The 27,311-nt window shown below is 42.1% G+C and overlaps 1 protein-coding gene across 4 annotated transcripts in view; it reads right to left on the reverse strand.

Annotated features, from left to right (window-relative positions):
- The window catches only part of SLC39A11 (solute carrier family 39 member 11), a 279,587-nt gene that overhangs the window by 70,997 nt on the left and 181,279 nt on the right, over window positions 1-27,311 (reverse strand). The window lies entirely within an intron of this gene.

Genomic DNA, 27,311 nt, shown 5'->3' on the forward strand with positions numbered 1-27,311 from the left:
CGCTCCACAGGGTATGCATCTTGCTGGAGGCTTAAATGAGAAATGTTAAAGTTCCATTCCGCAATACGTATGTCCTTCAGTTGAAGGCAAAGGAGTAATAGCACTTATTTTGGGCAGCAGGAATCTAATAATACACCAAACACTCTACCTGACCTCCCCCCCTTGTGTTGCACTAGTGCAAAGCTGACACCTTCTAAGCCACAATGATAAACAAGCCCTTTTCAAAGAGATTTCCAAATATTCTCAGTACGATTGCTCTTTTTTTAATTCTCCAAACCTCAGGATAGCTAATTTAAATGGAATGTAAATGTTATTTTTAAGGTTTTATATAGACAATTATTTAGTACACATCCCAAATGCACTTTTTTCCATGGGGCAGTACTCACGGAAATAAGATGATGTTTTCAGCATAGGGGAAACATGATATCCCAGCAACAGAACCACTATTCTGAGAGGTGCTAGAATTGAGTTCTAGTGAGTTCCAGCTTGGGGGGGGGGAGCCCTGGGTAAAGATGTTGGTACCCCTTGTACCAATAAATAACTCATCCATTACAATGCTTGCTTAAGTCAAGAAAACTGTATCAGACTAAAAAAATTACAGTCCTCCCTCCCACAAATCATTAAATAGACTGTAAATAGAACTGCACATATGTACACTGAAATCAAGCAATGTTTGTCACACCCCATGAAGAGTTATCTTGGCAATAACTTTGATTTTTTTTTAAAAAAGCTTAAAATCATTACCTGCCTTTTTAGCACTCAAAAGCAGGCAGTAACGTTAAGAGAACTGTAAATTACATTAATCACCCTTCCCAGAAGGATTTCTTAAAGTTGTTTAGCACTGCATGAGTAAATGATCACACATTATTCTGGAAATTATTACGGAGTCTAACCTTTTGTCAATTCATTAATATATATCTCTCCCCAATTCAAATGGAAATGTATTTCCAGGACAAATCCACCTCACAATATATGGTCTTTGGCACATTTACTTACTTTTGTGATAACAAAGTGGCTGAGGTCAGGCAGCTTGGAGTCTTTTAAAGTTGGCTAATGGACAAAGAGCAAGGTGCAAATTTCCAAAACCAACCAACTGAATTAGAAAATACACTAAAGATTCATTATCTCAGTGGCTTCAGATCATGCTATGCCTTCTTTTCTGCTGCTGGCCCTAGACAGATATGTCACCCACATGACCTGCAACAAATATATAATTGCACCAGCCTGTTAAGACAATTATGCAATGCATTAGTTGTCTGACTATGCTCCACTGTTTCTTCTAGATCTGACTAAAAAATGGACATTTGTATTTTACACACCATTCATGTCTCTGAACCTTGTCAGTCTGGGTTTGTGTTCATTACAGAAGGAAGGGTTGACGAAGCGGCAGTCACAGAAATTGGGACTGGGTGTTACAAAAATCAACAAATACCTCACATGTGAAGTTGTGCACATTCAATACAATGCAATGTTTGGGTGTGCCTGAGGTTATTGGTATCTGATGTCGCCTTTATGGCTAATGGTTGAATCTTATTAACTTCAACTCATTAACTGAAAAGTTATACCTTTTCCTCCCAAATAGATTCCTTTAGCTTCTAATCCAGGGGCAGTCAAAGTGGCGTCCTTCATATGTCCTTATCCTTTAACTCCCTTCATCCATGACCATTGCAGGTTGGGGCCAATGGAAGTTAAAGTTCAACAGCATATGAAGGCGCCATGTTGGCCAACCCCGTTCTAAAGTCACCTGGTATAAGAGCTCCCATTTACCAAATGACACCATATGACTATACAAGCATTGCTGGCAAGTGCTAAACTTTCTACTGAGAGATATAGGTTACACAATCCAACTAGACCAATGGGAAAAATTATAGAAATGTGACATTAAATTCACAGCATGTTATACAATCAAAGAAAATTTGATGAAAATGTACCAATGGTACTTAACTCTGGTAAAATTGGCAAAAAAATATAAATTAAAATCAGACACCTGTTGGAGATGCAAGAAAAAAATAGGAACAATGTTTCACATGTGGTGGGAATGCCAACCTATTAAACAATTCTAGAATGAAATATATGAAGAAATCAAAAAGACATTTAAAATATCTTAGTAAAAAACTGGAGGCATTCCTTTTGGGTATAATTACAAACAATATTCCAGGCAATCAAAGGAAAGTATTCCTCTATGTGACAATAGCTGCCAGGATGCTCATAGCAAAAAACTGGAAAGGGGGTGGGAATCCCATCAATAAAAGAATGGAAAATTAAACTTTGTGAATATATAAATTTGGCAAGATTTACAGCATTCTTAAGGGGACAACTGGACCCAAAATTAGCAAAAGAATGGGACTGAGTACATGAAAAAAACATTGTTCTGGAGTAAGTATATTGGTATTTAATGAATGAAGCTTTGTAGGGTTAAAGAAATTGAAAAAAATGGTGCAAAAGGTATAAAGATAGAGGTAATTTATATTAGACACAACAATTCAGAAAGATTAAAAATGTTGAGGTCTCAAAACAGAGGAAAGAAGTCAATGTGTATGTGTATATGTACATAAAGTTTGTTAAGATGGTATGGTTTTCATTGTAGGTTTGTTTTTTTGTTCTTTTTTGGATTTTATGTTTGTAATTTTTGTTGTAATTTTGCACTGGGGGAAAAAATTAAGTTTCTACTGAGAGAATGGTAATATTTGTCATTAGATACACCTGACACTGGAGAATGAGAACAAACCAAGTCACACATCTGCCACAATTTCTAGTTTGGTCTAGTGGGCAACTTACAGCTGCCAGGAGCAACGCCTCAACGTCTTCTATATGCGCTGCATCAGAAGGATTTTGATGATCACATGGCAGGACAGAGTTTCAAACCAAGATGTGCTCTCCCAAGCCCACATTCCCAGCACATTTGCACTCCTGCCTCAGCGACTGTTGGGATTTTTGACTACATGCTATCTGATGCAGCTTCCCACAGAAGCAATTAAGGAGTTGGCCGAAGGCCAAGAAGACTGAGCAGAGGGAGTTATTCTGCCTAGAGATATGGGACCTTGGATACAAGTCTGCTATTGGTTGAGGTCTCCACATAGGCATGATGACTCATGACCTTCCTTGTTGGATAGTTGGTTGGTCAGTATGTGGTCTCAGAGTTGGTTGGAGTTTGTTCAGTGAGAGAGTTAAGATCCGTGTCTATATCCTGTATATAGTAACTTGTGTAAAGGTAAAGGTAAAGGTACCCCTGCCCGTACGGGCCAGTCTTGACAGACTCTGGGGTTGTGCGCCCATCTCACTTAAGAGGCCAGGGGCCAGTGCTGTCCGGAGACACTTCCGGGTCACGTGGCCAGCGTGACATCGCTGCTCTGGCCAGAGCCAGAGCCAGAGCCAGAGCCGCACACGGAAACGCCGTTTACCTTCCCGCTGGTAAGCGGTCCCTATTTATCTACTTGCACCCGGAGGTGCTTTCGAACTGCTAGGTTGGCAGGCGCTGGGACCGAGCAGCGGGAGCGCACCCCGCCGCAGGGATTCGAACCGCCGACCTTTCGATCGGCAAGCCCTAGGCGCTGAGGCTTTAACCCACAGTGCCACCTGCGTCCCTAGTAACTTGTGAGTCTGCTGTAAATAATAAACCTAGAAGTAACCAAGTTACTGGTAGCAGCGTCTTGTTCCTGCTTCATCCTGCCTGGACAGTCTGTGTATGCTCTGCTATATTCAACAGGTTCTGGCTAAGATCCTTCAACAGCGACTTGGCCATGTCCACAGGAAGGAAAAGATGGCAGGATCCCCAAGAAAGTGCTCCACAGGTTACTGGCTCCAGGCACCAAACCCTTTTGGCAGACCATCTCTGCATTACAAAGATGTCTACAAAGGTGTCATGAAGGCTGGCAGCATGAACCGTCATGTGGGAATGCCTTGCAGATAACCACAGTGCCTTGAGACAATCAATCAGGTATTCACAGCAATGACCAGAGGAGCAATGATAACTGGGAGGAGTGCAGAGAGAGAAAATGCCATGGTGCTTCTGCAGCAGCACAACCAGACACTTTCATCTGCCCCAACTGCAACAAAGCATGTCTCACCCATATTGGTTTCTACAACCACAGCAGGCGTTGCAACCTTCCAACAGTTTGGCTTCACCCCCCAAAGGCGAACCCCTCCACTGTCTCCTGAGACAACCAGAGGCCAACAACTAGTTTGGCCTTAAGTTCCTCTAGTTCAAGAACTGAACAAGCTGCCTTCTCAACTTTTAAGGTAAAAGTTTTTGCTGCCAATCTGATGATGGTGCCAGCAGAGCCATATAACTGAGACTTATGGTTTGAAGTGATTCAGGTTCCTTTTTAATTCCATCATCATACATCCGTTCAACTTCAATTCCCATATAGCAAATGTACAGACTTCCCTCCAGCAAGCAGAAAAGAAAGATTCTGCAGGTGACTTTTGTCATATTTCACTAGGCCCATTTCATCTGCTCTGCCTCACGGCAAAATCCATTATTCACTGAACATCTGCCCATAAATATCATTCTCCTTAGTAGGAAAGTACATGAACTCGCATGTATTATTTCATGGCCACTGTCTAGCCTTCAAAAGGGAAAGACTCCATTGATCTATGCAGCCAAAGATCAGAGTTGTTCCAATCATACAGAGCATCTATCTTTTCCAAGCTTCAGTACTTCTCATAAATAATTTTAACACTATAACTGTATTAACTCAGAGTTTTAACGCATACACATTCCAAGAGCAGGAAGCTAAATCCAATTTGGACACAGCTTGTACCCCTTTCTTAAATTACAATTACATTACTTATTTTGGTTTGCATAGGGTAACTTACATTTTTTTCCTATCATATATATAATTCTGAATGCTGCAGGTTTGGGGGGGGAATGAATAGTTGTGTGACAATAACAATTTGACATCTAAATATCGGGAAAGTGCTCTCTAGGTGGTAGCAAAATGTGCATATTTATTGATTCATGCTTTCTCTTTTCTGAGCTGAGCAACATTAAGGACAGCCTTTCACAGAGTAATTTTCCTTTTGCAGCCCCGATGACTCATGGTACTTTTGCAATAGTCTATAAATTCACAGGTTAAGCGGGTACTAGGGTGGCACAAAAACAAGTGCACGCAGACAGACTAGATTTAAAGCAAAATCTATGGGACTCAAAACGGGCTTTCTCCAGCAATGTTTCTTCTGAAATTCTGCCATCCAGACCCTAACTCAAAAACACTTGCTTTCAGCCTTCCTTGACTATATATCTCACAGTTACTGGGCAAACCAGTTTTTCAAGCTCCTCATTCTCAGTGGAAGGACCCATCCAAAATGACCACGGTAATCTGCTTTCCTCATCAGCATCCATTGTTAGTCACCAAGCCACATCAAAGTTAAAGGGAAGTTTTGATTACCTGAACAATGTGGCTCTTAACAATGTCAGGCGATGTCATCCAGTCTTAAGCACAGCGATTCCAATTTTGTTTGCTCTCTATTATACAATTTCACATCATAAGTGCTGTTATACAATTTTTTTTGGGGGGGGGATCTTCTTAGAATATTCTAAAAAGCTCAGTGACACCTGGAAGGAAAATGCTTATTTGAATGCACAGAGCAGGCATGCCACAGCCCACCAGGAGATGCCTAAAACAGTCCTGGTCTGATATGGCAGTGGCAGTGGCCACAGGTGGCTCAGGAGGCATGCGGTCCAGCTGGCAGCCAGAGATGATGGTGACAACAAGGCTCAAGGAGGAGGAGAAGTCCAGGATGTTATTTGCAGGCAGCCGATAGGTCCAGGGTTCAGGAGAAGCAAGAGGGTCAGATAGAAGGCTTTCAAGACCATGGACAGATCACTGGTTATGAAGAACTTGCTTCCAAAGGAACTCAAGCTCCAAATGAAGCTTCAACTAGCTTCATCCTTTCAAGATCTGGCTGTCCTTCCCAGCCTCTAACCTCACCCACCCACTGCTGCTGAACCAATATGCAGGCATGGGGGAGCAGGAGATGGATGAGCTAGGACTTGATTCCTCAGCAGTGAGAGCAGAGAGGCATTGTACTTAGGAGGAGATGCCTATGGGAGTTCAGGGATCTCTGATTCCAGGCTCTCAGCTTCCACATATTGGAACTTACTTCCTCTGCAGGGGACGTGTACAAGCTGGACTCAACTGACTCCTCCCCTTTCATGCCCAAGTCATGCCTGCTACTTGGATAATGAGAAGGACCAGCTTCTAGATGTGAGCCTCCCTTTCAAACATGGCATTTCAGGTCAAGAGTTGCCAAAAGAGAAGAAAAAACTTTTTATGTATGCAACAACGGCGGCTAGGGTGCTGCGAGCCCAAAGATGGAAAAGTGAAGAAATACCAACAAAAGAAGAATGGCAAGAAAAATTGATGGCAAAATTAACTGGAAGACTACGAGTTAAGGACAACAGAGACTTTAAGAAAGATTGCCAACCATTTATGGTACAGTGGTACCTCGGGTTAAGAACTTAATTCGTTCTGGAGATCCGTTCTTAACCCGAAACTGTTATTAACCTGAAGCACCACTTTAGCTAATGGGACCTTCTGCTGCTGCCGCGCCGCCGGAGCACGATTTCTGTTCTCATCCTGAAGCAAAGTTCTTAACCCGAGGTATTATTTCTGGGTTAGCGGAGTCTGTAACCTGAAGCGTCTGTAACCTGAAGCATCTGTAACCCAAGGTACCACGGTATACTTACAGAAACAATGTAGAAAGATGGCCTCATTGGCAGGTTTTGATTAAACATTTACCATTATCAAAACAAAAATAGAAATACAACATTGAATTTCAAACAATAAGTAAACAATAATAAATATATAAGATGCCAATTTAAGAATAATAAAATATACAGAAGAAACCTTTTAGTAAAAAACCAGAAGAGGAAGTTGGGGGAAGTTGATTGGGGGGGGATTATGAGGATAATATTATTTTTATTTTCTGTTATGTGAATGATGCAAAGGTGGTAAAAATATGTAAAACCTAATAAAAATTATTTTTAAACAAACAAACAAACACGGCAGCACTCAGAATATCTGAGTGCTATGATGAAAACAAGGAGCCATATGAGGAATGAATGGCTGGGTAGCAGCTGGAAGCTATATAGGTATCACAGGAAAGAGAAGTAATGCTGAGTTTCGATGCCTATGTAGATCACAACTCCCTTTTCTATGCATCATAGAATGAGTGGACACCTGAAATGAGACAGGCTGCTTAGACAGGTTTCCTAAACAATGTTTATGCAAACAATATGAAAGCAGTCACAATCACAAGCCACAGTACAAAGTGTACCAAGACAGAAGCCCTGTGAGCGAGTAGTTCGTGTGCCTGATACACAGGTAAGTTGCCTAATCTGGATGGGGTTGCACTCCCTCAGAAGGAACAGGTAGACAGGTACTCTTGGATCCATCTCCTCAATGGCTAGGAGTGCCTTTTACCAACTCCAACAGGTAAGACAACTGCAGCCATTCCTGGACCAGAGCAAGCTGGTCCCTGTGGTTCAGGAATCAGTAACCTCAAAATAGGATTACTATGTGGGCCTTCCCTTGGGCATATTCTGAAAGCTGCAGCTAGTACAGAACACAGCATCCTGGCTGTTGACTGGGACATCCTCCAGACAGCATGTTTTGTTGTTGTTGTTGTTGTTGTTGTTGTTGTTGTTGTTGTTGTTTAGTCGTTTAGTCGTGTCCGACTCTTCGTGACCCCATGGACCAGAGCACGCCAGGCACTCCTGTCTTCCACTGCCTCCCGTAGTTTGGTCAAACTCATGCTGGTAGCTTCGAGAACACTATCCAACCATCTCGTCCTCTGTCGTCCCCTTCTCCTTGTGCCCTCCATCTTTCCCAACATCAGGGCTTTTTCTCATGAGGTGGCCAAAGTATTGGAGCCTCAGATTCACGATCTGTCCTTCCAGTGGGCACTCAGGGCTGATTTCCTTAAGAATGGATAGGTTTGATCTTCTTGCAGTCCATGGGACTCTCAAGAGTCTCCTCCAGCACTATAATTCAAAAGCATCAAATCTTCGGCGATCAGCCTTCTTTATGGTCCAGCTCTCACTTTCATACATCGCTACTGGGAAAACCATAGCTTTAACTATACGGACCCCTATTAAGATAACTACACTGGCTGCCAATATGCCACTGGGCTCAGATCAAGCTTTTGCTTTTAGTACTTAAAGCCCTGTGCAACTTGGGTTACCGGAGAGACTGCTTGCTTCACATGCCCCTGTCCAGTAATTGTGTTCCTCTGATGAGGAACCAAGAGTCCCAAAGAGAAACTGAGCAGGAAGAACAGTCTCTTAGGCATTGTGAACTTTTGAGAAGATGTTTACCGGGAACTTATGTGGGTGCCATAGGAGGTAATGGTGAGCACACTGGCCCCTGGACACGCCATGTTGGTGACCTACAAAAATGTTGTTTTTTTAGGCTGGTGTTTTTTGCATTCCTGGGAAATTTTGTGGAACACAAACTACTCATCACTGTACGATTCTCCAGACACAGCCAATCTCTAAATAGTGTAAGGACATAACTAAAAGAAGGGTAATCAATAACATAAGCTTTTAGACATTTCAGGAACCTTTAAAGTGATGCCAGATGCCTCTCAGCTGCATCCATTTGTTCCAATGCGTGCAGCGTTCGCCACTGATTCAGCTTCAAGGTCAACATGAGAGTGGATCTTGGCCAAAGCAATGCCATTTGCACATTAAACGGTGCTATTCTTTTAGTGGAAAATTAAAGCAGCTGTAGCAGCTACTGTTGAATGTGCCACGAACATCAGAATGTGGGCCAGATTTTAATATCCAAAATTATTAATGTTAACTGGTCGTGTGTGTGTGTGTATATATATATATCCAGTTCTGAGAATCCATTAAAATTTTTAAAAGCCTAACATCCCCCCCCCCATGTGAAGGTTTAACAAGTTCCAGATAAGGATATTACAGCATCAGTGGAACAAATCCCCTAATTAAAACTTGACTTCTGCCAAGTTCATAAGAATATTGTGCGAAATATCACATGATGCACAGCTACATGTAACTAAAATGAGCAAACTGGCTGCTGCCTACTATCTCATGACCTATTTTCAATGTGACGCTCAGAGTAATGTCTAAGAATGCTTAGAGGTTCTTAGAATAAGACTCTTATGCAGAAGTCATTACTCTGAAATGTTAAAAAAATAATAATCACGTGTGCTATATTCTTAGAAAAATCTCATTGTTGAGAGTCAGAAACAATGCCAAACGTCTTTTATTTACTGGCATTATTTGGTGTCAGGGAACAACAAATTCTGAAACGTGATTTATTGAGGAAAGCAAGGATTTCACCGTTTGAAAAGAATTGGTCACATGGCTGCAAAATTCTCAACTGCATTCTGCTCAGACTGATAATTTTGGAGCCACTCCTCACTTTTAAATAAAACAGATTGTGTTGGATGCTGAGTTGTGCTCAGCAGTGGTCTGCTGGCAACGGAAAAAGAGGATGGCAATTATTTCTGCTCAGTCCCTCTTCTGCATGCAACAAGTGCTGCTCTCTTAATGACTGCTCCCCACATTAAATGGGGGTGTCCTTTGCGCGGCGGGGGACTGGAAAGGATAAACGCCCAATGCCTGAGCCAAGGTCTACCCACATCTTAAACATAATAAAGTTGTGGCCAATTTTAATCCCATAGCACGTTGTCTTGAGTCGTTATTCCACACGGGGGCTGCCCAGGGTTTGGGGGACTCCGCCTGTCCACACAAAAGCTGCTTGGGGGGACTCCCGCCCACACCCAGAACAGTCTGGGAGGTGCAGGGGTCGTGGGCTAAGGACTGGGGAACTCACAAAAATCAACATCCCTCACTCTTCCTTCAGACTCTGTGGGATCCTGGCTGCCAGCACAAATGAAAGAAGTTCTTCATGAGGGCAATAGCAAGTCTGGATCTAACCCATGGGCTTCTTTAAAAATGTAGAAATGCTTCAAGAGCTCACAAAGCAACAGGGTTGCCTGGACAATAATAATAATAATAATAATAATAATAATAATAATAATAATTTATTATTTGTACCCCGCCCATCTGGCTGGGTTTCCCCAGCCACTCTGGGCGGCTTCCAACAGAGATGAAAAATACACTAAGAATACACACAAGAAACATCCAGCCGCTATATCTGTAAATCATGAGATTCTTGCCATTATACACAAACATACACATACAAAAGTAGCATTTCAACAACAGGCCCGAGAGTTCAAGACCTGTTGCTTTCTCTGGTGTCCTTTTGCTAGAACAAAGTAAACACCCACTTTGAGGTGTGTGTTTTTTTCAGTTTCATTTTTTATTAATTTTTTCAAGCATTTTCACAATAATCTCTATACCAAATAACTGCATTGTTTCATAAATTGACTTCCCAACCCCACCTCCACAGTGTTTTTACTCAAACATTTTCTTTTTTCTTTTTTGAAATATTTTTTATTGGATTGCACAGGTATAGAATTATAACAATACAAAATACATATCCATATTTAGAGATTTCTCCGAATCTCTGGACTTACCACCTTCCCCTCCATTGGTCCTATTGTCAACCTTTTCAACTGCATCTTACTCAATAATCCATATTTTATGTCTCTCCATTTTGTCCATAATATTTGCTACATTACAAGTGTTAATCCAATCCTGCTAATGTTTTCATCTGCTTACAGTGGTCTCCCAGGTAAATTATAAATTTTCCCCATTCTTTGTTAACGTTTTAGTCTTCTTGGTTCCTGAGCTTTCCGCTCAATTTTGCCATTTTGGCATACTCCTACAACTTAGTTTGTCATTCCTCTCTGGTAGAGACATTGTCTTCTTTCCATCTCTGGTCTAGTAACATCCATGTGGCTATCTACTCAAACATTTTCTACTGCATTATATCTTATTATATATATATATTAAATTGTATTTTAATATTTTGTTGGAAGTCGCCCAGAGTGGCTGGAGAAACCCAGCCAGATGGGCGGGGTATAAATAAATATAATAATAATAATAATAATCTATTACCATTTTTTTCACTTTGGATAAAAGAGTGCAAAACAGCTCAGCCATCCCGCACTTCAGAAAAACTGGAACTGTATTTTGGTGGGGAGGGACAGGGACATAATAGGTGATGAAATTATTAAACAAGAACAACAAAATGGATGCAGAATCAAGCTCCTACTTTCCAAAAAACCTTCAACTAGTCCATCAATATTTAAAAGATGCCCAGCTAAAGCCCAGAGAAAGTTCTGAGGAATATGGTGTCACAATAATCCTCCTAAGCAGCAGCCTTTAAATTGCCTGTATAATGCCAAAAGAAGATTTAAAAAATGTAAACATAGCTGACACAGACTGATGGGGCAGAGTATTTTAATATTAAACGGCCTGTCTCAAGCATCACACTGTAGCTGTAGGTTTCCATGATGCAAACCATGCCCCTCTGCAGTTCATAAAACATTCAGCGAACAAGTCACAGCAGTTGCAAGGACCAGACTGATCGTAACATGTTATGTTGTCAGCAAAGCAGCCAGGTTCATCCAAACATTCTATGGATGAACCTTGTATAACGTTTCCACTAAAGCTGATCCAAAACAGGTTCCCTTGCTTCAAATCACATAGATTGTTTACATGGGGCCTCAATGACCCAGAAACAAATTGGCCACAAGTTGTGTTGGCAAGTGGACAGAAAAATAGGAAAGACAAAGGGGTTTTCAGACAACACCCCAATACTCAGCCAGGTAGATTGGAATTACTGTTCAAGTCAATGATTCAGTGTACCACCCCATATTTTTCTGTCCTAGACCTTATTGAGCCACCAATGTCATATGCAGGCAGTGACTCCTGGGTGCTCCTGACTTTTAGACACAACCTTATCTCCTTTGATGCTACATCCATCCCATCTCAACAAACTGGTGATAAAATACATTCTCCCCCTCTTACCAAAAAAAATTGCAAACAGAGTAAACACTATAAACAAATTCCTGCATATTCCATGTCAAGATCAAAGGTTGAGTTTCCTGTTAGGATCCCTTTGGACTGCTTGTTAATTAAAATAAAGCAAGCTTAAACATGCCAAAGCATTTTGAACAGTCCAACTTTGTAAAAAAAATTAAAGCAACAACAACAATAAAAGTAATGGGTTTAATTTCGAATTCTGCCTGCAACGTGCAAATGCTGTGTGACAGCCTGATCAATGTTAGCAGAATTTAATTCCAAGAGATACAGGAACATAATTATGCACAAGATCCTGTACTTTGTGTAAATCAAGGCGATTAGGTGACTGGCAACAGATTGCAATGCGAATGTAGTGAATGCGTAGGAGTCCTCAAGGCTCACAGACTCATGAATTATGGTGATACATTAAGCTATGACAGACTGTTCAGCAGAGATTTGTTTAATGGCCAGAGTTTAAGCTTCAAGGACTTCACATACACCAGTGTCCTTACTGGGATGTTTCCTCTGCTTTCAGAGACAACCTTGGCTGAGTAACTTTTAGGGTTTGTTTATAAAGCACGTAAGTTTGCTGATCAACTCCACATATCGAAGCAGAATGGAGGGCTGTTTCAACACGTTACGCAGGAGCAAAACTAAGGGGGCCAACATTGCAGCCTGGCTGGAATAGGGATGGCCTATACCATAATATTAATTTTCTTATTTGTACCCCGCCCATCTGACTGGGTTGCTCCAGCCACTCTGGGAGGCTTCCAAGAAATATAAAAACATAAAAAGGTAAAGGTAAAGGACCCCTGACAGTTAAGTCCAGTCACAAACAACTCTGGGGTTGCAGCGCTCATCTCACTTTACTGGCCGAGGGAGCCGGCGTTTGTCCACAGACAGTTTTTCCAGGTCATGTGGCCAGCATGACTATGCCGCTTCTGGTGAAACCAGAGCAGCGCATGGAAATGCCATTTACCTTCACGCCGGAGCGGTACCTATTTATCTACTTGCAATTTTTGGTGTGCTTTCGAACTACTAAGTTGGCAGGAGCTGGGACTGAGCAACAGGAGCTCACCCTGTAGCAGGGATTCGAACCGCTGACCTTCTGATCAGCAAGCCCAAGAGGCTCAGTGGACTAACGTCCTAAGGAAAACAGGGACGTTTTAGGATCAAATCAGAAACTGGGATGGCTTCTCTAAATCCATGACTGGAAAATAGGGACATTTGGAGGGTCTTACAATGTGCATGCTTAAAGAGCCTTATATGGTGCCTTCTTAACTGTGTTAAAACATAATTATTGCAAATATAGAAGAACCTGATATTGCTGTAATAGTTTTTGCAAAGAATTGGGAAATACAGCTAAGACTTACGTAATAGTACTGGATTAGTAAAACCTTGGAGCAACATAATTTAGTAAAATTATCAGCATATCAGAAATCTGGCATCAAATTTAGAGAAGTGGAAGCAAGCAACAGAAATTTATGATAGGCTTTCTGTAAGTTTCTTTTCTTTTGCAAGAAATTTCCCCTAATACCATAATTTTTGTTTATTTTCTTAATCAGTATCAGCACTTTTCTGTACACTAATATATGTTTTTTCATAATTTTTGTTGTTGTTGTTGGAGAACTGTGTGTGTGTTGTTGTTGTTGTTGTTGTTGTTGTTGTTGTTGTTTATTTTAATACTGTAAACTGCTCTGTAATCCTCAGATGAAGGGCAATATATGGATTTAGTAAATAAAATAAATAACCAACTACATTGCAAAATTCAGAGAAGTGCAAATTTTGAAAGACCGCTGTGCTCCAGTTTCCATAGCAGCACTGGGAAGAGCAAATTAGGAAGGATTCCCCCACCCTTGCTCCACTAATTGGCAATTTGTATTGTGGCCGAAGTTGGTAAATTTCAAATTAACTAATTTGTTTTTGCCAAATGAAACAAAAAAAAAAAAAAAAAAACCCTCTGCCACTTAATTAGCCAACACTTGTATAGAGTCAGGTGGGAAATTATTTTTAATTATCCTTTCAATTTCACTAGCAACCTTTCCCTAAATATCTTAGGCTTTGCTTGCTTTAAAAAAAAAAAGTCCTGCCAAATGTGAGGGGAAATCTGCTTTATCACAAGTTCATGTGCAACATTACTTCTGATTATTTTTACAGATGTTCTTTAACAGATGCAAACATTATCTTCAAAACTATTTTGTATTGATTTACCTTCCTATTAACACAGGTAGATGATGCAGTAAAAAAAATTAATTCAGACCAGCTGTTTTCTGTATATTAGAGACCCTGTCATTCTTTTTCAGACAATCTTGGGTGCTTCCTGCTGAGTCGCCAATAAGAGATGATGTTTCATACAATAAACCTTTTAGTACTACTTCCGCTAATTATTAAAGATTCAAAATCTGGCGAGGAATTTTCAGCATTTTCTTTTACCACAGGAAAAATCTCTTAGCTACTGAACATAGCCAAAGGTCTATTGAACATGGCCAGATTTACTTCTGAGTAAACATTGATAGGATTGTGCTGCTAATTGGAACTCTTGAAATTATTGAAGGTTTTTCTTTCTAATTTTGTCCCTCATTAGTTGTAAAGGCACAAAACTAAGTGTTGAATGCTACACACATTAGGACTTAACTCTGAGTAAACATGGATCGTGGTCCATGTTTAACTCTGAGTAATCATGGTCTGCAAATCTGGTTATGGCACAGTTTTTTTCAGCTTCCCGTGGGAATGGCACATTTATCACTGCTAGTATAGCACAGATACAGAAGGAATTCAGGGTTTCTGACAAAGCAAAACTTCCAGCAATACACTACCATAGGACAATAGCTGAGTTGGTTAAAGCGTGGCGTTACTAACGCCAGGTTTGCAGGTTTGATCCCTACATGGGATAGCTGCATATTCCTGCATTACAGGGGGTTGGACTAGTCCAGGGTTTCCCAAACTTGCGGCTCCAGTTGTTTGGGGACTACAATCCCCATCATGCTTGACCACTGGTAGAGGATGATGGGAGTTATAGTCCAAGTTGTTTGGGGACTACAATCCCCATCATGCTTAACCACTGGTAGAGGATGATGGGAGTTGTAGTCCAAAAACAGCTGGAGACTCAAGTTTGGGAAACTCTACAAGTCTATGATTCTATGACAAGACTACTGGAAACCTAGCGAATATACAACATGCACAAGTATAGTTTGCAAAGCACCAGTGTTGGAGCAGAGCATAAACAGCATCAGGGACAAAGCAGCAGACATCCAGAGAAGGAGCTCCCATGTGAAAGTCCGAAAATGAGAAGCTCTGTTGGAAATAATGAATGCAAGATGGTATCTGCCTTGTGTGTCTCCCAGGCACAGGCTGTGTACACATACCCATTTGCTCTGCATTCAGTGCACTCCCATCACTGGTGTGGAAAACAGTGAGAGACATTACATTAGCCACAATCCATGACTACCCTGTGGTTTCTTGTGAAATAATGCATTTCCCCCTAAACCAGCTTTGATCCGAGGTGATAAAAACCTCCAGCTTAGCTGCATTTTGATACAGCAATGGTAACACACATATAGATGGTATGCAGCTACTGAATTTAGGATTATACTGAGCAATAGTATATATGCTAAGACTAAGTGATCACTTAGGTGATGCATCTGCAGATGTACCAAAGATTAGCAGAAATAGTCAGGGCATTTGGGAGCTTCTGATAGCAGGCGTGTGAAATAGTTCTGATGTAGCAAGGCAATTCTTATGTCTTAAACAGCACAAACTGTATTAAGGATGCGCCCAAATGATGGTAAACACAATTGAGCTACAGTCAAGCTGTCAAAAATATATACTGCCCCCAATAGCATCACTGGAAACCACTTAAACGGACCTCACAGTGTTACAGCCCTCAGTATCACAAACTAACACACCTCTGAAGGATGAATTCACTGGTTTCACTTTGTTGGCAATGAGGAATGATAGCACAGGGGATGTTGCAATTCCCAGATGCATTTAAAAGGAGTGGGATAAAGGAATCAGTAGTTTATGACTCAGTTTTGTAGCATGAGAATTCTAGTCGCACCACACCAAAAACACGGATAAGCAGAAAAATAAATAAATATTGGCTTTGCCTTATCCTCTATTGTAATGTCACAGAGAAAACAGACAAACAGAAAACTCATGAAGAGAGTCTTGAGCAGTAGAAATAGCTATCAGGACCAGTCATGTCTAGTAATGGTAAAGAATTTCCCAGCACTTGAATAGGCAAGGAAATGCTACTCTAACCTTGGGGGAAATGAGAGGGGACAGAAAAGGATCACAGATTTATTAAGTGGTGAACACCAAAAAAGCAACAATCAGCTTGAGAAATGGGTTGTAAGAACAGCACATCAACAAATGCCAACAGTCCCAATGATGAAGCCTCAGCTCAGTGTGTGTATATATATATGCAGGAAATGGGCTGTTTCAAAACTGAGAGTTAAGTAACATGGTGTTCCAAAGATTCCTTGTTTAAAACAGAATTCTGTAATTTTCCCCCACCCCCGGTGGAGAGGATGTTATAAAGGTAAAGGTAAAGGGACCCCTGACCATTAGGTCCAGTCGTGACCGACTCTGGAGTTGCGGTGCTCATCTCGCTTTATTGGCCAAGGGACCCGGCGTACAGCTTCCGGGTCATGTGGCCAGCATGACTGAGCCGCTTCTGGTGAACCAAAGCAGCTCACGGAAACGCCATTTACCTTCCTGCCAGAATGGTACCTATTTATCTACTTGCACTTTGACGTGCTTTCAAACTGCTAGGTGGGCAGGAGCTGGGACCGAGCAATGGGAGCTCACCCAGTCCTGGGGATTCAAACTGCCGACCTTCTGATCGGCAAGTCCTAGGCTCTGTGGTTTAACCCAAAGCGCCACCCACAGCGCCACCTGCGTCGGAGAGGATGTTATATTTGTTGCAAATTATACAAAACTGCATGGACGACTCCCTAAATGTTTCCCAAGTTTTCATTTGCAACTTTGCCATTTATCCCGCTGGTACACTCTCACTCGTTACACTCTTCACATGTACATAAGATGAAATGGATAGGCAGAGATCCAGTCAAAGTGAAGCACTCGCTGAGTTCCAGAGCTGAACAGCCATTCAACTTTTCCAGCAAAATCAAGGGAAAGGGAACTGCTCGGCCTTGGATGAATCATCCCCTACTATGTCCCTGTCTTTACAAGATGCATATAACAAGACACTGGGAATGGCTACAGATTTCATCGTCATCTCTTGCGCACAGCAATTCTCACATTTCTGGCTCACAGAAGTGCTGCAACATGTTTAACGTGCAAAAGAACAAACTACCCCAGCTTCAAAGACATCTGACAGCTGAATTATCTCCTTTGGGTCAGCTCAAATCAATTTGTCCCTGCCTTTCAGACCCAAAGAAGGGAATTTCATTTGTAGAATGTGCGTCTAACTTTCTGTACTTAAATTTTCAGTGTAAGTAAAATCCAAGCACTGGTTTTTTCCCCTGTTGTTGCTCTTGCTGTTCTTATTAGAGTGACTGGAATCAGAGTATTCTAGGAGGTTTTAAAAGGCTTTCTTCAAACCATATTAAAATGGCCCCCTTCACCATCTTTCTATGGTGCACATGCTCACATCCTGCCCCTCTGTCTTTCAAATATATATATATATATAAAATTTTTGAGTCAGGCCACTGGTTCCCAAACTTTTTCAGGCCACCCATCCCCAGTGGCCTACCCTATAAAAAAAAATTATTCAGAATGGCAATTTGCACAACCCACTAAAGAAGATAATAATAACACTATGTGGTGAGAATTAATTGCACATTTATTCAAAATCCAACTAAAGCTATTTAATCAATTGATGTACTTGATCCAGTGATACCAGCTTTTCACAGTCTCATAGTCATGTACACCTCTGCTATCCCTTGCCTCTTAATAACCCAACTAGGTATTCCCACTGCCCCACCCAGGGGGTGGTACCACCCATTTTGGGAACCACTTGTCTAGGCTACAAACATATTCCACAGTCTTCACATATTGTGCTAATTTAAAACATGGCTTCCAAGTGCCAATCCATACCTTTGCTTGGTCTTTCAGCTCAAATACCCTTCTCTGCAGCTGAGCAAAGATTTTCCTTCTTAATTTACTCCATTAACTAACAGCTTTAGTTGCACAAAACAGGCTGTCAAACTTCCTTTCGCTGAAATTGTAGCAACTGTTCCTTCCATTGAAATAAATCTCATACAAATGAACAAGGGTACGGAAAGGGCAAAGGCTATGTCGACTACTGTCTCTACTACATCCTTGTTCTTTATCAGACCAAATCCAGATTAGCATTTCCCCCTGTGTGAGTGACAGCTCAGTGAAGACACTATTCATCATTTGCCACATACAGTAATTATAGACTCTGTTCAGGCTTTTGATCAGCTTTACTTCTTTTTTTTAAGAAAAAAAGAAGTAATGATGTAAGCTACACTGAGTCATCCGACAGTCCTGAGAAACTCATTTACATTTTCTGAGCAAGCTACTAGCTACAACTCTACCCCAGTCTTGCTCTTTTGACAGCTTTTTCCGGTGTCAAAGAAATAAGCTATAATCAGGTTAGCTAATGAAAGTGTAATGATCTTGGGAGATCTTTCAGCTTTCCCTATGGAAGATGAAAAACAAAACAATAATAAACAATTCACATGCCCCACAATGCAATCTGAATTTGACAGTTTGAAAATTGCATCTTGTGTCAGCATTAAAATTGCCTTTCTCTGCTTAACAAAACCTGCAGCCCCATTGCTGCTCCATATCTAAATGCTGTTGAATGAAGTTCTACCACCTAGAATTTGTTTGCTCGCTACATTTCGTGTCTTCTTACACTGCCTCACATCAGGTCAAAATGGATTTGCACATCACAAGAGCACATTTTTACGGATCTGCAGGGGGGATATGCTAACTCTTTTTGTGGCTGCCTTTTTACGCTTTTCAAAGATAGGTAACAGGCCATAGGAACAACCCTGCCTGGGACCCTGGGGAGCCACAGCCAACCAGAATAGACAGAATGGAGCTAGACAGACCAATGATCTGACTCCATTTAAGGCAGCTTCCAAAGAGTATTCTACAAGGCAGTAAGCTATTCATCCTATAGAAAAGCTCCTTTAATAGTTGTCCCTGCTTGGAACCACAGGATTCCCCATTCCCATTGTTTCCTACATGCTGCAGTTTCTGTTCTCATCTTAGTACAGTGGCACCTCGGATTACAGACACTTCAATAGTAGCTCGGGTTAAGAACTTTGCTTCAGAATGAGAACAGAAATTGTGCGGCAGCAGCATGACGGCAACAGGAGGCCCCATTAGCTAAAGTGGTAGGGATGTAAATATGTACATTTTTTTTCTTGTAAAGGGAGTTGAAGGAGATAACAGAAATCACTAGGTTGAAGCTGACCGAAAGTCCAGATGTAGCATTATTATCAATTTACAATGGGGTGAAAGTTTCACAGGTTATGAAGAACTTGCTCACAAATTTATTGACAGCTGCACGAACTGTTATAGCTAGGAAGTGGAAGGGGCAAGCAGAATATAAAATGGAAGAATGGTATAAAGAGGTGTGGGGTATAGCTATTAATGATAAATTAACATGTGCCATTAAGGTAAGACAAGGTCAGCGGTTTGAATCCCCGTGACGGGGTGAGATCCCGTTGCTTGTTCCCTGCTCCTGCCAACCTAGCAGTTCGAAAGCACGTCAAAGTGCAAGTAGATAAATAGGTACCGCCCCAGCGGGAAGGTAAACGGTGTTTCCGTGAGCTGCTCTGGTTCGCCAGAAGCGGCTTAGTCATGCTGGCCACATGACCCGGAAGCTGTACGCCGGCTCCCTCGGCCAATAAAGCGAGATGAGCGCCGCAACCACAGAGTCGGCCACGACTGGACCAAATGGTCAGGGGTCCCTTTACCTTAAGGTAAGACAGGGAATATGCAGGATAAGTGATTTTGAGGAGATGTGGAAGGCGTTTGTAGAATTTGTACTGTTAAAATGGAAAGGGGTCAAAACCATCGCAAGAGGTGTTGAAATTTTGGGAGGTTGGATAGTTACAATGGAATGGCCTCAGTGGTGGGGTGCACATTTTTATTCTTGTTTATTTATTATTATTACTTTGTCCAAAAAAATTAAAAAAGAATGTCTAAAATGTAAATAAATGTATAATATAGAAAGAAAGGAAGGAAGGAAGGAAGGAAAGAAGGAAGGAAGGAAAATGCTAATGCTGATAAGCCTGCTTATCCTCCAAGGTGTGGGATTTTCAAAATGCCTCGGAAGACTATTTTACCACATTAAGTCACCCCGTGGAAAACTGTCCCTAACTGGAACAGAGCAGTGGTCACACAACACAAACAGCTCCCTGAGTAAAAACCCAAGAACCAGGCTGGCCAAGCTGCTTATTCCCACAGCTTTCCCGAACACAGCTCTCTGATGTAGCAGAAGAAAACACAGGGGGCTTCCTTCACTCCCCAAACCAGAACCGTCAAAGGTGTTAAATGGCTCATTTGCCAGCAACTGAATTATCCCCACGCCATTGTGCACAGATGTTTAATGCAATCAAGGCAGCGAGAGAGCATGTGCCCTGGGAGCCCTGAAACCGTATTTCAATGGACATCCATTCCAGCGAAGGAAAATGCTACCTTTTAATTGACATTTATTGTTTCCTTAGCGGCTGTGCTGTTTACAAAATGAAACAAAATGAAAACTGCTCCTTATGAGCAGTGCATAGGAGCCCTGAGACAATTATACGGACAAATCGTTTTTGCTGGCGAATGCACTCTCGAAATAAGCTCCGCTGTCAACAGATCATTAAAAGGAATAGACAATCCCCCTCCTGTACCTTAACATTCCAATTTTCAACATGCCGCAATACATCATTACTGTATGTTTCCTTAGCAGCACTCCCAATGACCGGTTATGATAGCCTGGTACAATTTATATGAAAACTGACAAAGCATGCCCATGTACTACATGAATGGCCATTTAAAGATGAGCACATGGGCCATTATTCTCGCACAGTGATTCTGTCTGTGCTCAACTACTCATTGATGCCTGCCTAGAGATTCATCGCTAAGGAAGAGAACATATCCAGAGTTTGTGTGGAAATGGTTAAAGGTGAGGGGCGAAACGAGCAAAGCTCGAGTCAGAAATGCACTGGATGGAAATATGTACCTTTGGTTGAGAAACTAACAGGTGAGAGCAGCAAAGGGCAAACACAATCCATATTCCTTTTATAATATATGGTGAATGTTTATTAAATACATGAATTGTTCTGTGGCAGGAATCCCTCCAGCACTCATGGGAAAATGTGGCGTGATCTCTTAGAGTAATCAAATGAAACTTTTAACACATGGCATGATAAAAGTGTGCAATTTTGTCACAAGAAGTTATTTGTTGTTTACTGTTGTAACAACTGTTTTCTCAAAATTTATCTTCTGTACCATGAAAATAAACAAAAACTCTCTCTATATATATATAAAGGGGTTCTTTACACACACACACACACACACACACACACACACACACACAAAAGGACCCCTGGATGGTTAAGTCCACTCAAAGGCAACTATGGGGTTGTGGTGCTCATCTCGCTTTCAAGCTAAGGGAACCGGCATTAGTCCACAGATAGCTTTCCGGGTCATGTGGCCAGTATGACTAAACCGCTTCTGGAGCAATGGAACACTGTGACAGAAACCAGAGCGCATAGAAATGCCGTTTACCTTCCCATCACAGCGGTACCTACTTATCTACTCGCGCTGGTATGCTTTCAAACTGCTAGGTTGGCAGGAGCTGGGACAGAGCAATGGGAGCTCATCCCTTCGTGGGGATTTGAACCGCCAACCTTCCAATCGGCAAGCTCAAGAGGCTCAGTGGTTTAGACCACAGTGCCACCCATGTCCCTTCTATATATAGAGAGGGGAAGGGAGAGGGAGAGGGAGAGGGAGAGGGAGAGGGAGCGGGAGCGGGAGAGGGAGAGGGAGGGAGAGAGAGAGAGAGAGAGAGAGAGAGAGAGAGAGAGAGAGAGAGAGAGAGAGAAGAGAGAGAGAAATGCACTGGATGGCAGCATCCAACGGCACTGACAATATCAATTCTCAGCCTCCTGGTTGAGGACCAGTGCTAGCTCATGCACTGAGCGGCTATTGCTATCCATGCACTGAGGCATGGAAACTAGGCTCCAACCCCACCGCCCTGCTTTGCATATAATCTTTTAATGAGAAATGGAGCTTTCATGTTTAAAACGGATTACTGGCTCCCGTATCATGTCGCACCATACAGAACCTAGGAGTGCAAGCCATCTATAAACCATTCCAATGATTGTACGCCAGTTAGAAATGGCTTCCCCTAAAAAAATATCTCCCCAGTGACTCTGCTGGTTCACTGGAGCCTGCACATTTACTGGTTAAATGGAGATACCTCACCCTCTAATCACCTTTTCTCTTCTAGCGTTGAGTGTTAAGCTGGAAGCAAGCAAAAGCAGCTCACGAGAGAAGGAACTCTCTTTCAGCATTCATAAGCAGAGATGAAAGAGATAGTTGGGGATTATTAAAGCTAAAAGCTTCAGACCATCACCCTATCAGAAGAACCCAGATGCAGCTTTACCATCCTTGATGCAGCAGAAAAGGAAATGGGGAAGCTCTAGGCCATGAAATGGAGCTATCGATAGTTTTTTTCCCCCCCCCCAAAAAAAAATCATTTAAAGTTAATTTAGTGCTTGATAAAAAGGTATTAACTGAGCCCTGGGAAATGAAACCTTCAACGTATTCACAGAAAAGGTAGAGCCCGAGAGAGGTAGCAGCAACTGAACAGGAGCCTCTGATGGAACAGTTTTTGCAATAATTTATCAGGGCTGCAAATGTCCATTTGCAGTTTCAGTGCTTGATTTCAGCATGACAACCTAAAGGCCATTTTGAAAATGAGAGAGGTGTTGTTGTTTTTTAATCATTATAGTACATTTCAGATAGAAGAAATATTTTGCACTGTGTTTCCACATTTGCTTTCATTGTATAAAATCAGAGTCATGGTTTGGACATCAATATGGAGAAATCATAAGGTCATAGAGTTGGAAAGGACCACGAGGGTCATCTAGACTGCTCTGAATTCCTGGCCTTGTCCCTTGAAGAGGAGAATGCTGGTTCCAGTGTCACAGCAAGTCCATTAATCCATCAAGCCCAGTCCTGCGATTTTCTAGCTACCAGTGGCTCTGTCTCAGGCAGTTATCTCCCCCAGTGTTGCTGCCTGGAATTGTTTAGCTGCAAATGGGGAAGATTGAATTTGGGACCTTCTGTGCAAAGCTGTGCTCTACCACTAAGCTACAAACCCCCAAGAGGCAATTTAGGCTGGGATTCAACTCAGTTTCACTCAAGAGTAAACCTACTGAAAGCAATGGACCTAGCTCAGTCATAGTCATCAGTTTCAGTGGATCTACTTTTGAGTAACACTTGGTTGAATACCACCCTTGGATCTGCGAACAGGCACACTTAACCTAGGAATGGGGAGAGGATGGGAATTTATTCTTCCTGCCAACAAAATACTGTGGGTTCAGTGCTGGGAAATACAAATACAGTGGTACCTCGGGTTAAGAACTTAATTTGTTCTGGAGCTTCGTTCTTAACCTGAAACTGTTCTTAACCTGAGGTACCACTTTAGCTAATAGGGCCTCCCGCTGCCGCTGCACGATTTCTGTTCTCATCCTGAAGCAAAGTTCTTAACCTGAGGTACTATTTCTGGGTTAGCGCAGTCTGTAACCTTAAGTGTCTGTAACCTGAGGTACCACTGTAGCTGGGGCTATGGGGGGGGGGAGTCATTAAAACAACTGTGTGTTATAAACAATATGGAAAGGGTCCAGGTGCCTGGGGGATATTATAGTTATCACATGCTTATGAAGGAAACAAAATAGGGCTGCAAATTCATATATGAGTGTGTGAGAGAGAGAGTGTGTAGAAGGGGTGGGAATCATAGAATTGAAGATCCATCCAACCTCTGTTTGAAAACCGTGTGTGTGTGTGTGTGTGTGTGTGTATGGGGGGGGGGGGAGATTGAGGTGGATCCTACAAAAAGGAAAGAGCTTTCAGAAAGCTGATAATTGGCTGGCCTACCAATTTCCAGCGCCATCAATGTTAGGTGCATTGTCACTTTCCTTTTAGGCTTACAGGAGAGGGTAGCAGATAACTGGCAGTTAATTAGCTGTCTGTTTTGGAGCCTGCAACAGTTCCAACTATCTCCTTTCCAGGTAGGGAACTCGATTTAGCCAAAGGTGAACTGACAAGGACAAGCTCATGCTGATTTCTCAAGCAGCCACACCGTGTACGCTGTCATGTTGTCAGTAACTCTACCTGTCGCAGATATGTAAGAGCAGTAACGCTGCGTAAATAACATGCAGGGGGCACAAAGTCAGATTAAAAGGGTCAAAGATACAGAAAGTTCTGAATCGCAATCAATGCATAGTGCAAGTAACTGAACGGAGCCCCCTCACTCCACCTAAAATTGTGTCTGTGTTCTGCATCCTTCCTCCCAGCTGTTACAGATTTTGGCAAGGGGGGAATGCATTAGGAATGTGTTAGCAAAGATTTATTGTTCGAACTGGGTTCAGAGGGACGGTAGGGTTGATACTTAGGGACCTCTTCACACAATTCATTCTCTGTGTTTGCCCTATGCCTTCTGTTGCAAATGAACCAGCTGCTTCACAGCACATTCCCATCAGACCTCAGGTTTGGCTTAGATACCTATTTACAAAATGTAAGTATAACATTAGGTGGGATTTTTTTATTTTTAAAAAAACTGATAAAAAAGGAGTCCCTGTCTCCATATTCTAAGAGATTTTTTAAAAGGAAAATGCTTTCATCAGCTCTGGTTGGTTTTTTCCAGTGGCCTTCTATACTATTTTCAAGGAAACCTGTGGTGATTAACAAAGAAGAGAGAGCACAGTTATCTGAAGAGCCATCTGTCACCGCATTATAGGAGAACATTAATGATGGGTGTATGTGGCTTTTTATGTAGAACAGGCACCTGAGTTATGCAGCATATACATGCACATATTTCACTAGTGCGGGTATCTCTGTGCCTGCCAGTCATTCTGATGGAAATTAAAATTTGGGAAATAACAGGCTTTGCTCTTCAAGACCAGTGTTTCGAGTCTGCTGCGTCGTCCTCAGAGGAGGATAATAGCCTATGAAAAATTCATCACTGTGATTGTTAAACATTCATCTTCAACCACATGTGAAGAACAGCGCTTCAGCCGCGGAAATCTCAGATCATGTAATGATCAAGGGAACTGCTATGCAAACAAAGTGAATAGCAAGATCCAATATAAAATATCTGGTCTGATTGGCTGTCTTAATTCCACTTATCCCTCCTCTCCTTGGCTCTTCAAAAAGATTTCAGCTCCCCTTAAATTCAGCTTTCCTTGCAATATTCATTAGCAAAACAAAAAACCCACGAAGCTTTCTGGAAGCAGAAACGGGACATGTTTTAAAAAGCACATCGAGAATTTCTGCAGAGGACTGAATTTTAGGATAATTTTTTTTTAAAGAGAAAGATTTTGTTTACTTACACAGAGCGCCAAAGTCACCAATGTTAAAGGGCTCGTGTTTTCACACTCATAATCAGAAGACAATAAAATGCCCCACAATGCATATTAAATGCGACAGGGGCAAATTCTTCTCCGTGCTAATGGACTGACAGTCGGATACAATGACTGTTTTATTTCTTTTGGAAACAGACAATGCAAAATCTTTCCCTTCATCCCAACTCCCCCATTCCCCTGTAGATTCATCCACAACACTGGAAACGTAAATCTTTGGAATCAACACTTTAAGAAGCCTTATTTGGGGGAGGGGGAGAATGAATCCAGACTGTTTTTCCTAATGACAAAATAACCAGTATGTGACTAGACCTTGCAAAAAGGCAATAAAGCCTTGATTAACAGAGTAAATAAGCAGCCTCTTGCAGCATTCAGCTCTGTAGTACATTATTTTTAGAAGACATAGTCCAGGGGAGCCCTCCAGATGAACTCAAACACCCATTATTTTTGTTTACTTGTTTATAAGTATTTATATCTTGAGTACAGTACTACTTGCAGCTCTCAAGGCAGCTTATAATATGTTTAAAATACAGTAAAGTAGACAATACTACTACAATTATTAGGGACGGGGGCAAATGTGTGTGTGTGTGTGTGTGTGTGTGTGTGTGTATACAGTGGTACTCAGGTTAAGTACTTAATTTGTTCCGGAGGTCCGTTCTTAACCTGAAACTGTTCTTAACCTGAAGCACCACTTTAGCTAATGGGGCCTCCCGCTGCCACAGCGCCGCCAGAGCACGATTTCTGTTCTCATCTTGAAGCAAAGTTCTTAACCCGAAGTAATATTTCTGGGTTAGCGGAGTCTGTAACATGAAGTGTATGTAACCTGAAATGTATTGTAATGGTTATAAGGGGTTACTTGTGCGTAAGTTGCCGTTACTTTTGGCTAGATCGCCTGGCTAACCATGCCTCGGCTGACAGCCCTCACTCCGTGGCTGTTCAGTCGCTTGCAGAATCCGTCAGTGGGCGTTTCTTGAACCTCTTCCAGCATAGAAGCTGTTTGACGCCAAGTCTCCGCCTACTCTCCCTGCGCGGGACTCTTCTGCGCAAAGAAGGAGTGGGCACTGGTCTCGGGTGAAGAGTCTTGGAGACCCCTCTCCAAATCCTCCATCTCCCTCCCTTCTCTACTGGTGTTACGTTGAATTCCTTCCCCCCTGCTGGTCCCCTCACCTGCATCGTTTTGGAGCCTTGCCTCCACCTCTCGCTCCGATGTCAGTTCCCTGACACGTATGTAACCTGAAGTGTATGTAATCTAAAGCGTCTGTAACCCGAGGTACCACTGTATAGCTTTTGCCACACAGACCTGTTTGCCCATGTCCCAACAAGCATTACTCTGCAGGTGAATCTCCTGGTCTGGAACTGAGAATTGAAGCAGCTAGGGGTTTAGTCCCTCACAGGCCAGGGCTTCCTTGCTGGTTTGCTCCCGATGTCTGTCACGGCCCCTGGCTTAAACATAGGAGGAAAACTTCCCATTGGGCTGATGGGAGTTGGAGCCCAATGACATTTGGAAGGTACTGCGCTGCCTGCTCCTTCCCTAAGTCCATCTCTCTCTCCCATTCTGCAAATAGTCTCTACTATGCCTTTCAAAGAAATGATTATTAGCTAGGAACCCAATAGTCGCCCTGATTTGTCTGAAGTGCTAGAAAATGCAGCCATTTCTGAACTGCAGAGTCAAATTAGTGATGTTGTTACAGTGGTATCTCGGGTTACATACGCTTCAGGTTACAGACTCCGCTAACCCAGAAATATTACCTCAGGTTAAGAACTTTGCTTCAGGATGAGAACAGAAATCGTGCAGCAGCGGCGCTTAAGTGGTGCTTTAGGTT

Source organism: Podarcis cretensis, assembly GCF_951804945.1.
Source record: "Podarcis cretensis genome assembly, chromosome: 2".
Classification (NCBI taxonomy): Eukaryota; Metazoa; Chordata; class Lepidosauria; order Squamata; family Lacertidae; genus Podarcis; species Podarcis cretensis.